General features: G+C 39.1%; 1 protein-coding gene across 4 annotated transcripts in view; it reads right to left on the minus strand.

Annotated features, from left to right (window-relative positions):
* Positions 1-14,990, minus strand: part of LOC135106895 (polyhomeotic-like protein 2) — a 59,140-nt gene extending 44,150 nt beyond the window's left edge. For 2 of the 4 annotated variants that reach the window (XM_064016294.1, XM_064016295.1), the window contains exon 1: positions 14,799-14,989. The gene's annotated coding sequence lies outside the window, so the exon portion shown is untranslated. Of the gene's footprint in view, positions 1-14,798 lie in introns of all 4 variants that reach the window. The other 2 variants (XM_064016300.1, XM_064016301.1) reach the window with 2 other exon arrangements.
* Between the last annotated feature and the right edge of the window lie 10 nt (positions 14,991-15,000).

Genomic DNA, 15,000 nt, shown 5'->3' on the forward strand with positions numbered 1-15,000 from the left:
TGACTACACTATTTTACTTACTAATGAGCTTTTTTTTTTTTTAACAACTGGAAGATTCTTAACGCACCAGAGGATTTGAGATTAAAGAAAAGCACAAAATCAGTCGGGGTTGCGACAAACTAATCCACTTCTAACCAACTCGAAGATTCTTTGCGCACCAGAGGACTTGGAATTGAAGGAAAGCAGGAAGTGCGAGAGACTGATCCACTTCTAACCACAAGTACTACAGAAGCAGGTGTCGAGGAAGTGCGAAGGCAGCACCATGACAAGACCTAGAGACCTTAACGAGGACTATTAAACGTTTGTGTCTTATCTAGAGTCTTATCTAGACCGCCCGTACATTTTCTACCTTCTTCTATACTCGTACTAGCTCTTGTTTTTTTTTTTCACGTACTTATTCCTAATCTCTCTTATCCCATCCTAATCTCACTCCAGTCCTTCACAATCCAAGTTTTCTTCTATTCAGTAAACATGAAACCAGAAACTTCGACTGTATTTAATAAACTCTAGTGGGAGTTTCTTTACATTTCAAATGTTTCCACGTTTCTAGTGATAGTTTAACAAGGATTTTAGGATTTTCAAAAGTGTTTCCACGTTTACTAGTGAATTTAACAAGGATTCTGTACAATTAGTGGTAAAAAAAACACCCGTGAGGATTTGACTAACCACCTCCATGGCTCAATTTCAGAATAAGGAAACAAGCACCGACCCACGTGACAGTCTAAGAGCCGCCATTCTGACACGAACCACCGCTGACACCTGCCGCTAACTTTTTTTTCTTTTATCTCGTTTTTTTTTTCAGGGTCAACCAACCGAGGAATAGCGACAGGCCATGGAAACAGCAGTTTGTTTTCTCACTTGGCCATAAATAGAGACTTTATAGCGTTATTTATTTATTTATTTTTACTGAAAGATGAAGTATGGATATATAGTCCTCGTTCCTGGAGAGAGAGAGAGAGAGAGAGAGAGAGAGAGAGAGAGAGAGAGGAGAGAGAGAGAGAGAGAGAGAGAGAGAGAGAGAGAGAGAGAGATCAATTTCATCAATTACATGTCAAATGAAATAATAAACTACACGTGAATTAACATAACAGGTGAACAACTGGAGCAGCAGAATGACAATCTAAGAGTGGTAAAAGGAAGTTGACTCAGAGAAAGAACTAAATGTGGAGGTGATGAGATAATAAATTTTGCTGTTCCGGCCTGGAATGGACGAGCAGTTCACGAAGATTAGTAGAAGCATACTGATGATAATGATGATGACGATGATGAAATGCTAACTCACGACATAAAAAAAAAAAGATAAATAAGTAATAAATCAAGTGTTCATGTCAATATTTTTCTACTGTAGTGCTTTTGAGGATGCAGTCTGTTAATTTCGATGACAAGGAGGCAAGGAAGTGACTGGTCAGTGTGGCGGTCACAGACACGGACTACGACAGTGTTATTAACCCTCTGACCGTCTTTTTTTTTTTTAATACGAGTGAAAGTGGCTGCTCAAGGCACACACACACACACACACACACACACACACACACACACAAAAGGACAAATGAAGCCTTCTAAATCTGCCGTTACTAAAAATCCAAAACAAAAACAAGATGTTTGGATATACGAGTACTGTACCCTTCTTTTAAATTCGTTGAAGTCATGGGCAGCAAGATGTACAGAAACAAGAAAAGTTCCTGTGTTTACTAATGAGAGGAATGAAAGAATGAAGAGGCTACTTTAGTTACCTTCGTGACCAAGCCAAGCCCAATGCACTCCCAGCACCGAGTCATGCCCCGCCCAAGATCGAGGTTTAGGAGTGACAAAACTTAGAATTGTGATGGCCCTGAAAGAGAGAGAGAGAGAGAGAGAGAGAGAGAGAGAGAGAGAGAGAGAGAGAGAGAGGAGAGAGAGAGAGAGAGGAGAACTTTCACTCATGGCTCCACCACACCGCCTGTAGAGAATGCCCAAGTTGACCACTGACCAACTCACTAAATGAAAATAAATAAATAAATAAATAAAAAATAAATATGACAAAAACATAATTAACCGCTGTAACACCACCAACACCACCCATAATAATATTAATAATAATAATAATAATAATAATAATAATAATAACAACAACAATAATAATAAGAGCGACATCATTCCCCCAACCCCCCAAGGATAAAAACTGATTCGCACAGTATTACTTCTCGTCCAAAGTTCCGCCAAGACAGTGAGGGAGCATTGCAATCAGCACCACGCGACCTCACGCTGCGAGACTGCTGCGCGTTAATTCCTCCAACCAACACTGCCTAGGCACTAAAATGACGAGGAGGAGGAGGAGGTGGAGGAGGAGGAGGAGGAATGGAGAGACGGGGAGTGAGGGAGGGGGAGCGGAGCTAGAGGAGGCAGTGAGTCAGAGAGGAGGAAGCCGTGAGCCGCGTTGGATGGGCGTGGGACCAATGGTAGGTTTGGGACGGCCCGCCACCTGACGCACCACGCCGGGTTGGGGAAGCACAACCCTCAAGCGGTCCCCTGCAGTCCCACCCGCCTGCTCTGCTTCAGGCTCCAGCACTCAAAGTTCTCTAAGGAGCTGTGTTATGATCTCGTATACCTCCCCAGCAGCACTGCACAGCACCAGCGGGAGGAACGGAGCTGGCGGACTGTGCTGGTGGCATCGCGTGTCCCGCCGAGAATGGCAGGGAGTCGCAAGCGTTCGTTCGTGTTTGGCAGGGAGCGCTCGCCATATGCTCGCCTCAGCCGGCCAGTCAGATCCACGGCCCGTACTCTGAAACGCTTTGCTCTCTCTCTCTCTCTCTCTCTCTCTCTCTCTCTCTCTCTCTCTCTCTCTCTCTCTCTCTCTCTCTCTCTCTCTCTCTCTCTCTCTCTCACTACGACTGTTTTCAAAGGCCAAAGAGATGATAAGCCGGGTTCTCCTATTTCTCCAGTTAATAATCTTGCTCACTTGTCAATAGAAATGTAAAAACACCCTTGAAAACCTGTGGCACTTCGTCTAGACTAAAGAGCCTTTTAAAAGTAGTGGAGGTGCAGCGCGGCAGTGTTTCAGAATAAGGTACAATGAGTAAGCTGTATATCTGACCCTGCGACCGGCTGGCTGGGTGGAGGTACTGTAAGGCGAGTGGTTTCTTTACTGGATTGTGTGGCTCCTCCCTGCTCCCATCGCTGCCCGCCGCTAAAGCTTCAGGTCATGAGGTGAACTTGTGGAGGGCGATGACTCTGTGTTACTGAAATGACGCCAAATGCTCTGCGCTGGAAGTAGTGTATATGGGAGTGTCAATAGCGATGAAGGGTATGCTTGTAATGCTTCTTGGTAATCATAATATTGGTCATCAGTTTCATTACTATTTTTTGTATTAGATATTTAGGTTATGGAAGTTAAATGAATACAAAAACGCAGAAGAAAAACATATTAATTAAAATAAATGTGTAGATAAAAAAAAATATACATCAAGAAAAAATTTAATTAAATGCAAGATGGGTTCAGACAAGTGGACACCACAACACATGTCCAAATAAGGGCATGTGTGATACTGAGGTATTCATGAAGACGCAGACTACACAAAATAAAATTAACGTTCCTTAAGAAAAATAATAAATAAATAAATAATAATAATAATAATAATAACAATAATAATAATAATAATAATAATAATAATAATAATAATAATAATAATAATAATAATAATAATAATAATAAAATACAACAAATATTTTCCTGACAAATACATTACCTCTCGGAATAGCGAGTGAATAAAAAAAAGAAAAGAAAGAAGAAAGAAAGAAAACAAATATAGATACTAAAAAAAAAAAACATTACAGAACATAATAAAAAAAACAGAATAGAAACTAACTCACATGATTCTACTCAACACAACAACGAGGAAATGTATGAAATATAACCCAATACATACATGATCAGTGAATTTCGTGGAGCAAGAGAGTGAGTGAGTAAACACCACGAACTATTTGCCAACACTTCTTAGATTCACTCAAAACACATTCCCTTCCACAGACCACCACTAGCCAGCGAGAGAGGAGGTTCCAGGGACGCCTACACAACACTTACCATATCTGAGTTAACTAACGCCTCATTCTTCCTCCCCCTAAGCCCCTATGCCTCCCCTATTTATACGAGTCAAGGAAGTAGGATAAGAACAAAAAATGGGAAAGAAATAAAAAGTCTTAAATTTTCTGTAAAAAAAAAAAAAATGAAGTAATAAATAAATTGACAAATGCCAGTTCTACATGGATGCATATACATTGAAATGAGTCTGAGGCCAGCACTCTTATTCACTGAGAAGAAAAAAAACAGAAGGACGAACAATACAATTAACACAAAGAGAGACAGAAAGAAATGTTAATTTTAAAAGTGACGATGACAAAATGTATGGATCTAATTAACACCATCATTATTATCACGATCACAATCATCTTTACATCCACATGATTTTGCAGACAAGTTCGTATGAGACTGTAAGGTAAGAGAAACCTTCTAATCTAACCATGAGTGAGTGGATATACTGCCTAAAATCATCGACCTATCACCGAACACCCTTCAGTGGTCCAAAAGATCTAGTGCTGATAGTTCTCCATTCTATATATGTACGAGTATACTGGTTCAAGTGACGGTGGCTGAATGGTCTCAGTATACTTTAATTCATGGCAGGCAGTAGATGAACTCAATAATAACAAGCAGATACATTTGTGACTTGCACCTTTTCTCCCATATTCATTTAGTATCACAGTGTCAGTGCAAGGTTCATTCCAAACACCATTAGGGATTTTGATCAAGTTACAAGGATAATAGAGACAAGGGACTTAAGTAACTAACGGGTTCAACCTTACTTATAGAAACAAGATTAGGATTTCATTTTTTCTTATTTTTTTTTTTACTTAAGATGGATACCACTGTCAGGAAAGGAATTATGGGATAGTTTATGTATTTATGTGCCTGTAGTTGCATATATTTTTCCTTCAGTGTTATGTAGTTACTCAAACGGCGTCTCGTGTGTCATTACCAGTTAAAGGATGCATGGTTTGGAAGAATGGTGAACTAATATCACTTCAGCGAGTTACTTTGCTGTATCTATTCGTTCACTTAACTGTATTCACATCTATCTGAAATTCTGTCTATGTCACCTTTTGAGAGATTGGCAGTTAATTACTTTTTTTTCTTCTTCTTTTGCGACCTTTACCATCACAACTAAGAAAAAACGTATACTAATACTATTACTACTACTACTACTACTACTAATAATAATAATAATAATAATAATAATAATAATAATAATAATAACAAGAACAACAATAAGAAACGATGATGATGATGATGATATTAATAACAATAACAATAATAATAATAATAATAATAATAATAATAATAATAATAATAATAATACTGATAGCTAGGCAGATGGAAAGATATAGCATTTAACTATTAAAAGCTCCACTGACGAAGAAAACAATAAAAAAAGGGAACACACACACACGCAAATATAACAAACATACATACCTACAGACAGACAGACAGACACAGTGCCAGCTCCGTGAAAGAAAAATAACCTGCCCAGCAAGAGAAATGATCCAACAAGTTACATAATCAAGGAACTGCTGGTTTGGTCTGGTCTATATCCCTCCCCCCACCCCTCGTTCCCCTGTCTTGATCAAGGGAAGGGGATGGGAGGTAGGGTAGGGGAGGCTGAGTTGAAGAGGGAGAGAGGAGGGAGGGAAGGTGGGAGGGAGGGGGTGCATGGTAGGTGAGAGGGAGTGGAGGAGTGGAGAAGAGAGGAAGGGTATCTGAGGCAGAGCGCGATACCTCCTTCAGGTAAACTTCGTGACAGAGGTAATATAATGAACTGATACAGAGGATTCTACTGTATCTTTCTCTCACCTGACTTACTGTTATTATTATTATTATTATTTTCTATTCTATAACTATCTTTAAACTGTTTTTCTTCCTTTTCTTTCTTAGCTTTATCATTATTATTTTTTTTTTTATTATTATATAACTACGTTTTCCTGCTAGCTTTCCCATTTTTTCTTTTACTTTCTTAGCATATCTTTTTTATTACCTTCCTGTATATAATTAAGTGATTATGACCTGTCTTTGCACCTGATGAAAGTAAAACGGTTATTGCTATTATCTTACTGTTTTCTCTACCTTTTTCTTGTCATTCCACGTTACTGTTTTTTCTTACATTATTCGTCATCCTTTCAGCGCAAGACATGTTCTGCCGGTCTATATTTTTCTTTTTAATTCAACAGTTTTTACTTTTAATTTACTTCCCAGTCCATTTTACCTCTCGCCTTTTCTTTTATCCTTTTTTTTTTATTCAGTGCTTTTCACATTTCGTTAATTTCTCAGTCCATTATCTCTTTTCTCATTCTTTTATTCGATATTTTTTTTTACCTTTATTTACCTTCACAGCCACTCGTCTTTTTGTTTTCATTATTCAATATTTTCACATTTAGTTAACTTTCCCCGTGCATTACCCCTCTTCTTTCTTTATTATTACTCAATATTTTCACCTTTTAGTTAACATCCCAGTTTATCACCTCTCTTCTATTCTTTTCTGTGAAGTACATATCTTCTTTTTTTTTTTTTATTAAATAACTCTACCTTCATTCAGCTTCCTAGTCCATCACCTCTCGTTTAATCTCGTCCTCCACGCCCCGCCAGGCAGTGTGCGTCCACTCGCCTCCGGGCACTCAGGTTATCACTTCGAGACTCCGGTGTCTGTTAATCACTTAATACAACAAGCTGAGGAGCGATTTGTTGCTTATGTACCTGTCACACATACATACACACGAGAGAGAGAGAGAGAGAGAGAGAGAGAGAGAGAGAGAGAGAGAGAGAGAGAGAGAGAGAGAGAGAGAGAGAGAGAGAGAGAGAGAGAGAGAGAGAGAGAGAGAGAGAGAGAATAAAGCAGTACCAGAGAATATTAGTCTGCTTTCTGTGTATTCCAAATTTCCTGACGTTAGCTTTGCAATAAATGAGGTTATTATTTATTTATTATTTATTTATTTATCTTATTTCTATTTTTCGTATTGGTTTTCTCACAGTTTTCATTCATTTATTATTTGAATTAGTTTAAGAGAGTGTTCCTTGGTTTACTGGTACTGAACTGTGCATCGATTTCGTTGTAGTAACCTGTTACTGTATGTCCTTAGACCACATTCTCAATCGTTTCGACACCTTGTCTCAACTACTTTTAACAGGCACAAGTGGAAGGTATTAAGACCTTTCAGGGATACTTTCACGATTCTATTTACGATCTAAGAATTTTGCATCACTATCAGGAAATAAACATTCATGAAAATCAAAGCTATCAGGATCCCTCAGGGATATTCTGACGATTTTATTTACAATCTAATAATTCTGCATCACTAGCAGGAAAAAAAAACATACATGAAAATCTAAGTTATCAGGACTTTTCAGGGGCACTTTCATAACCCTAGTAAAAATCTAATAATTTTGCATCACTAGCAGGAAAACAACACACATGAAAATCTAAGTTATCAGGAAATTTCAGGGGCACTTTCATGATTCAACTTACAGTTTAATACGAAATATGCATCGGTAATAGAAAGAAATAATGAAAATCTGACTACTCATATAAGTGACCTCTAAAAACAGTCCTCGTGAGAGAGCAAAGTGTTAAGGAATACGGATTCTTATCTCTCCGTGAAGTAAAGTATTAGCATTACTACATGTTGGCTACTAGAAAAAGCATCAGTGTCACTTCTTTCAACATCACAAAGCTTTAGGTAGAAATCTTATTATTAAAAGCTTTGCTCTCTCACCAGAGATAATTAGTCTAGGCATTTTTTTCTCTCTCATATTTACGGTATTCTTTGTTAAGCTACCACCAGATACATACAAACACCCTTGAAATAATGGACACAAGACGAGGAAATGATTATGTTAATGTGTAGGTTATCAAATTCAATTATATGTAGGTTGGAATAGTTTCTGATGGCTAATTACAACAACAACTACTACTACAACAACTACTACTACTACTACTACTACTACTACTACTACTACTATTGCTGCTGCTACTACTACTACAATTATTACTCTTAATGCTACTGTTGTTGTTGTTACCGGTGTTGGTAGCAATGGTGGTGGTAGTGGTGTAACCGTTTTTTATCATTCATTCATTCACTAATTCATTCCGTACCTTCCACCTACAACTTAGAGCACTTTCACCCCTTGCACTCGCATATACATACCTACATTTAAAACTTAAAAAAAAAAAAAGTACTATCGTATTTATTTCCTAACGGTATATATTTTTCTTTCTTCTTCCAGTGATCTGCAACAAACGTGATTTTTCTTCTATAAATTTCCCTTCTCAGCAATCCAAAATGAGTTAAGAAAGGCCTTAAATAAAAGACTTACCCTTCATTCCTACCCAATAGGAAACGAACGTACGCCAGCAGAAACATATTTCAGATTTATTTACTGGTTTTCTGCGTCTGGTATGGAGTGTCAGGCAGATTTTTTTTCTTTTCCTCATCCCTCCCTATCCTCTCCCCCCACCCACCTCTCTCTCTCTCTCTCTCTCTCTCTCTCTCTCTCTCTCTCTCTCTCTCTCTCTCTCTCTCTCTCTCTCGTCCTTCATCAGCTCCCCTATATGTATACCGGAGGGTGAAATTTACATACAGCTACATACATACATACATACACCTCATGCATATAACGAAGGGTAGTCGGGGAAATTTTGGAGTGTATACCATGCAAGGGAGGTAATGCAAGATTTTGAGAATGTTTTGCTCAGGTTCGCTTATTAAGTTTCCCCTGAGGTCGTTTAGCTAAAATATGACGTACGATATAGTTCACTGAGACTTCCATTTGTAATTATTATCATAATGATGATAATAATAATAATAATAATAATGATAATAATAATAATAATAATAATAATAATAATAATAATAATTATTATTATTATTATTATTATTATTATTATTATTATTATCCCAATTTTTTTAAAACAATGGCAATTCCCACGCTTCATATATCTTAACATATTTTCTTTATGTTAAATTATTACTACTACTACTACTACTACTAGTAGTAGTAGTAGTAGTAGTAGTAGTAGTAGTAGTAGTAGTAGTAGTAGGATCATATTTTTTTCTTTGATAACGCAGAAAGAACATTCATAGACAAAGGAAAGATTGGCATAAACAGAAATAGTAAAAAAAAAAAATACAGGAATGTTACTCTAGACACCACATGTTTAATTATTAAGTATGCAAAAAACTCAATATTCAATCGTAATACAACAAAAAATATACACAATCAAAAAATATATGATATACACGAATGTTCTTTTATATTCACACGAGAAAAAGAAACTTGAAGGTACCATGACCCTTTCGTGTGTGTGTGTGTGTGTGTGTGTGTGTATGTGGGCGGTGGCGTGGGAGCAGGCGTTGCAACGGAGCGGCCAGAGAGTGATATCAAGAAGCCACACCGCCACCACGGCACCACCACCACCACCGCCTCCCACACCCATCAGAGAAAACACCACTCCCCGCGCCAGGCAGCCCTGAGAGAGAGAGAGAGAGAGAGAGAGAGAGAGAGAGAGAGAGAGAGAGAGAGAGAGAGAGAGAGAGGAGTCCCGTACGTATGTGTATTAGACATACAATCTCCAGAAACTCTGTAGATAGGGAAGCAAAAGTTGATTTCACGGGATTTTAATTGAACTGGTTTACTAGTTAGTGTAAAATTTACCAGACGCTTCCTGTGTACGTAGACTAACGCCTCTCTCTCTCTCTCTCTCTCTCTCTCTCTCTCTCTCTCTCTCTCTCTCTCTCTCTCTCTCTCTCTCTCTCTCTCTCTGTCTCAAGGATAAATATGGCAGTAAAGAGAATAAAAAAAAAGCCTAAGAAACACTCGAACTGGTTGCAAAAAAAAAAAAAAAAATTAAAATTAAAAACCACCTAAAGCATTTAAAAAGCAAGAGAGAGAGAGAGAGAGAGAGAGAGAGAGAGAGAGAGAGAGGCAGCAGCAGCAGGACACTCTACCAGTAAACACGGGACGGTGAGATGCCAGCAGCCGCCACACACCAACACTGTACTTATCCGCCACCGACACAGCCCGCGCTTCATTCTCGCCTTCTGCACGGCTTGCCTCACTCTTCCCAGCACCCCAAGCATACCAGGCGAGGTACCGTGGAATAAGGAAGCATGGTGGTGGTAAATAAAGTAGAACAGTAAGGCGGGGTGGCCAGCACTCCACCTCCGCCCCACCTCAGGCGAGACAGTCCGCCCCGTTCTCATCTCCTCGACATATCGACCTCCATCACGATATATGTCTCTATGCTAGTCAAGGTCCTCAGTATATCAAGTTTGGCACCTCACTACTTAGTTCTTCCGTACGTTCAAGGGATTCTATGCTAACTTAATGTTTTTTTGGCTCATTGTGGGTGTTATACTGAAGGTCCACTTCCTCTTGTTACTTGATTGCACTGCGCTGGTGCCAAATGTACAGAAAAAAAAACAGCGCCTTCGAGGGAGATAACAGAGCGAGTAATATGTTCATGAATGTGATATGAATGAAACAGCCACGAATGATGGCAATGGGGCTATTTTGTAGGCTAAACGGCTAAACTGTAACAAAAAACCAGGCCATGCAAGCTACAGCGAGGGTTTGGGGATGGATGGAGGGAGGGAGGGTGGTGGTGGTCAGACAGTGCTGGCGACAAAGTCCATCCAAAGCAGTGGGTGTTTACCAAGTTCTCCACCGCAAACTTGTATCCTAGCCATCTCGGTTTGGCTTCACTTATTTTTTGGAATGAGATCGTGAAGTGAGTGAGATTGAGAAAGATTATACACAGTACCTATTCGTGAGGCGCAGACCCGAACAGGCCAGCACACACACACACACACACACACACACACACACACACACAGGTTGAGTGTATACCATATAAGCAAGATTCACATTAAAGAAAAACCCGCCATTTACTAATACGATTTGACATCCAAACATTATTTAAATTCACATTATTTTTTTGCTCTATCACTACTGGAATCAGCCTGATTTATAATTTTCATTGTATATATTTTTCTCCACTACATAACTGGTTTGTGGGTTACTTTTTTTGAGCTTAATGCGGATAATAATAATAATAATAATAATAATAATAATAATAATAATAATAACAACAACTATCTTCGTCCCGACATAGATAACTTACACAAAAATAAACAGTTCAGCAATTATAATACTGGAATGATTATCTAAACGACACATAGATAGTATTATTATTATTATTATTACTATTATTATTATTATTATTATTATTATTATTACTACTACTACTACTACTAGTAGTAGTAGTAGTAGTAGTAGTAGTAGTAGCAGTTGCATTTTTATTTTCTTTAAAACAAAATCAATAATGTTAATATTATGGGCATTTCAAGTAATAATAGAAGCAACAACAGTGGTGGTAGTAGTAGTAGTAGTAGTAGTAGTAGTAGTAGTAGTAGGAGTAGTAGTAATTGTTATTGTTGGTGGTGATGGTGATGATAAAAGTACAGTAGTAGCAGCAATTGCACTGCTATTATTATCATTATTATTATTATTATTATTATTATTAGTAGTAGTAGTAGTAGTAGTAGTAGTAGTAGTGATGCTGGTGGTAGATAAAATAGAGATAGAAGCAAGAGTAGCAACAGTAGTAGTAGTAGCAGTAGTAGTAGTAGAAGTCGTAGTAGTAATATCACCAATAACAGCAACAATATCAGCAGTAACAGTACACCAACACCAGCACAACCGGCAGTCTACAGCACCGTACAATAAATAGAATCCCCGTATGTAGATATGTATGTATGTTTATGGAGCGCGGGTGCCAAAATGGGCTAGTCGACCTGAGCATCACCTCACTGTGTATCACATAAAAGAAAAAAATATATAATTATGCAACAGAAACACAAATCTATGGACACACACAAGAGGACAGAGGTAAGCTGTTTCAATCGATTCCCTGGTAACCTAGTAATTTTTTTGTCCCGTAAACTATTACAGTAGATGTGTGTACTTGTGTTAATATATTAGTTTGCATTGCGGTGTGTGTGTGTGTGTGTGTGTGTGTGTGTGTGTGTGTGTGTGTGTGTGTGTGTGTGTGTGTGTGTGTGTGTGTGTAGTGTTGTTAATATATTCACATTATAGTGTTTGTGTGTGTACTGCAATGCCATCCTAGCTCCAACCTACAGCATAACAGGAGGGTGAGTAAAAACAATATGCATTTTCACAAGTTAAGCTACCATCAAAATTTACACGCATACCTTGTCACCTGCCATGTTGCTGTCACACATTCCTACCTTTGAAATGAAAGTTAACATTCAACCTCACTATTTAGGACAATAAAACAATAACAATAATAACCGTATCATTCCCCCTTCCTTAAAACACGCACGCATGAAGCTGTAAATAAACAAACAGAAGTTAACAAGAGAGAGAAAAAAAAAAATAATAAGTGTCATCAAGCGAAGCCTTCCTATTAAAGTTTAGCAATCGAAGGCACCTCAACAACAAAGGAATGAAGAAGTACACGCGTTCTACCTAGGTAATATAGGAACCTACAGCCTATTAGAGATTATCACACCACACCAAACCAGACCAGGATACACAACAACCCACTGGCCAACCAATACAATCAGATGGCGAGCGTTTACAAGACTGAACGTGGTCTCAGCAAGTCGCCAGCCCGCCTGCCTGCCTGCCGCCCTTCCTTCCCCTCCTGGCAGACAGACGGGCCGCCACCCACCGCTCGCCACCGCCGCACCGCCTCGCGTACACAGCCTGCTTTAAAGATGTGGCAACTCCCCACAACTGGTCATGACATCCGACTTATTTAGTTTTTTCCCTTATTATTGGTGCTTGTGTTTGTGTAATGGTGAATGTGCATTATCCAGGGCTTGGCAGCAGAAGCGAGGCCTGATTGGCTTGGGGTGGTGAGGATAGTTTGGATTCAGAATCGCTTGGGTTAAGTCGTCTCACACGCATATAGCACACATCAGAGAGAGAGAGAGAGAGAGAGAGAATTTTTCCCATGGCTACCAGATACAATATACGGTTTTCACACACATACACACACACACACACGTTCATCTATTTAATTACACTCCAGATGCACTAAGAATCGCATTTCCTAACAACAATTTCCATTTCTTATTCATCTGATTTATTTTTTTTTTTTTTTTTTCATTTAATAATGGTCCTCCCACTATTATGAGTGAAGAGTTCCTGGGATGAAACTCACACACAGGCCTTAAAAGTCGAAGAAAGTGGCTTATCCCAGTCCCTCGTTCAGATCAAGACATTTTAATTCTAAGCCTCGATTTTCAACTACATTGTTTGAGGACTGGCACCTTCTGTGGACTTTTTTTTTTAACAGACTCGTTGCCTCTCTTACATTAAAAAAATAATAATAATAAAGTAAGGCCAGGAACACAGGCAGTACCACTGTGTGTGTGAGGACCAGCAAGCCAGCCAGCCATGCCTTGAACTCCCCCCCCTTCCTCTCTCCCTCTCTCTCCGAGGTTCAAGAACACGTCCCAAGAATAGAGTTATTTATCTGTCACTGAACTTCGCTTAAAAGGCCTTACGCTTTGTAAATTGCGACTCCAAAACCTGAACGCTGTTTGGTTTAGGTTATCAAAGAACTTCGGTATATAAAAAGCTTCTAATGCCTTCATACACTGATAACAGGTAAAGATATGTCAGCACATTTAAGTTACTTCATCTGAGAGTTCTGTTTGAAGGTAACCAAGCGTCTCAATATATATATATATATATATATATATATATATATATATATATATATATATATATATATATATATATATATATATAAGATTCACACGCTTTGTTAAAATGGGAATTGTCATTCTATGCACTGCTGTGTTGCTCTACTGCGATAAACTTGATGAAACGATGAAGCGCACACACACACACACACACACACACTATCAATGTATGTATGCATACTATATAACACACACACACACACACACACACACACACACTATCAATGTATGTATGCATACTATATAAATATGATCTACCACACACACACACACACACACACACACACATACACTATCAATGTATGTATGCATACTATATAAATATGATCTACCACACACACACACACACTATCAATGTATGTATGCATACTATATAAATATGATCTACCACACACACACACACACACACACACACACACACACTATCAATGTATGTATGCAAACTATATAAATATCACCTACCTCTCACTCACTCTCACACACACACACACAAACACACACACACACACACAGCTAAAATTATATATATGTATATTATTTCAATAAAGTTTACCTTACTATACCCAAACTAAATTGTTATACATAATTGAGAGAGAGAGAGAGAGAGAGAGAGAGAGAGAGAGAGAGAGAGAGAGAGAGAGAGAGAGAGAGAGAGAGAGAGAGAGAGAGAGAATATATGATGGATAAAAAGAAAGAAAACAAAAAGCATACAGCTGGCGGTGGAGTAAGTTCAAGGCCAGGTGAGGAGCAGGGGAGCGTATGTGCGGCAGACGCAACGAGGCTCACCGCCACCAGACGCCTTCTCCCTAAACCTCCTGCCATTGGCCACCTCCACTACCAAGCGACCTCCCCCACTCCCACAATGGCCTCGCACCACCACCACCACCACCACCAAGCGATCTCCCCCACCTCTCACACAGTGGACTCTCCCAGCAGCCACGTAGCACCCATCCCGTCCCTAAGAACCACGGCCGCCTCACCTCTGCCGATGCTTCCTGCGCGGCTCTGCAAACCTCGGGGCTGCCTCCGTCTACACGAGACAACGCACAAAATACATCCTCACTCGGCAATAGTCAAATATTAGCCAAGGTCCGCCTGAATATCCACCACAAGGCAATACTTTCCACGGGAGACCGAGAGAAACTGGGGAACACAGGGGTCAAATTCCCGTCATCTCCAGCG

This window comes from Scylla paramamosain, chromosome 14, assembly GCF_035594125.1.
Source record: "Scylla paramamosain isolate STU-SP2022 chromosome 14, ASM3559412v1, whole genome shotgun sequence".
NCBI classification, from domain to species: Eukaryota; Metazoa; Arthropoda; class Malacostraca; order Decapoda; family Portunidae; genus Scylla; species Scylla paramamosain.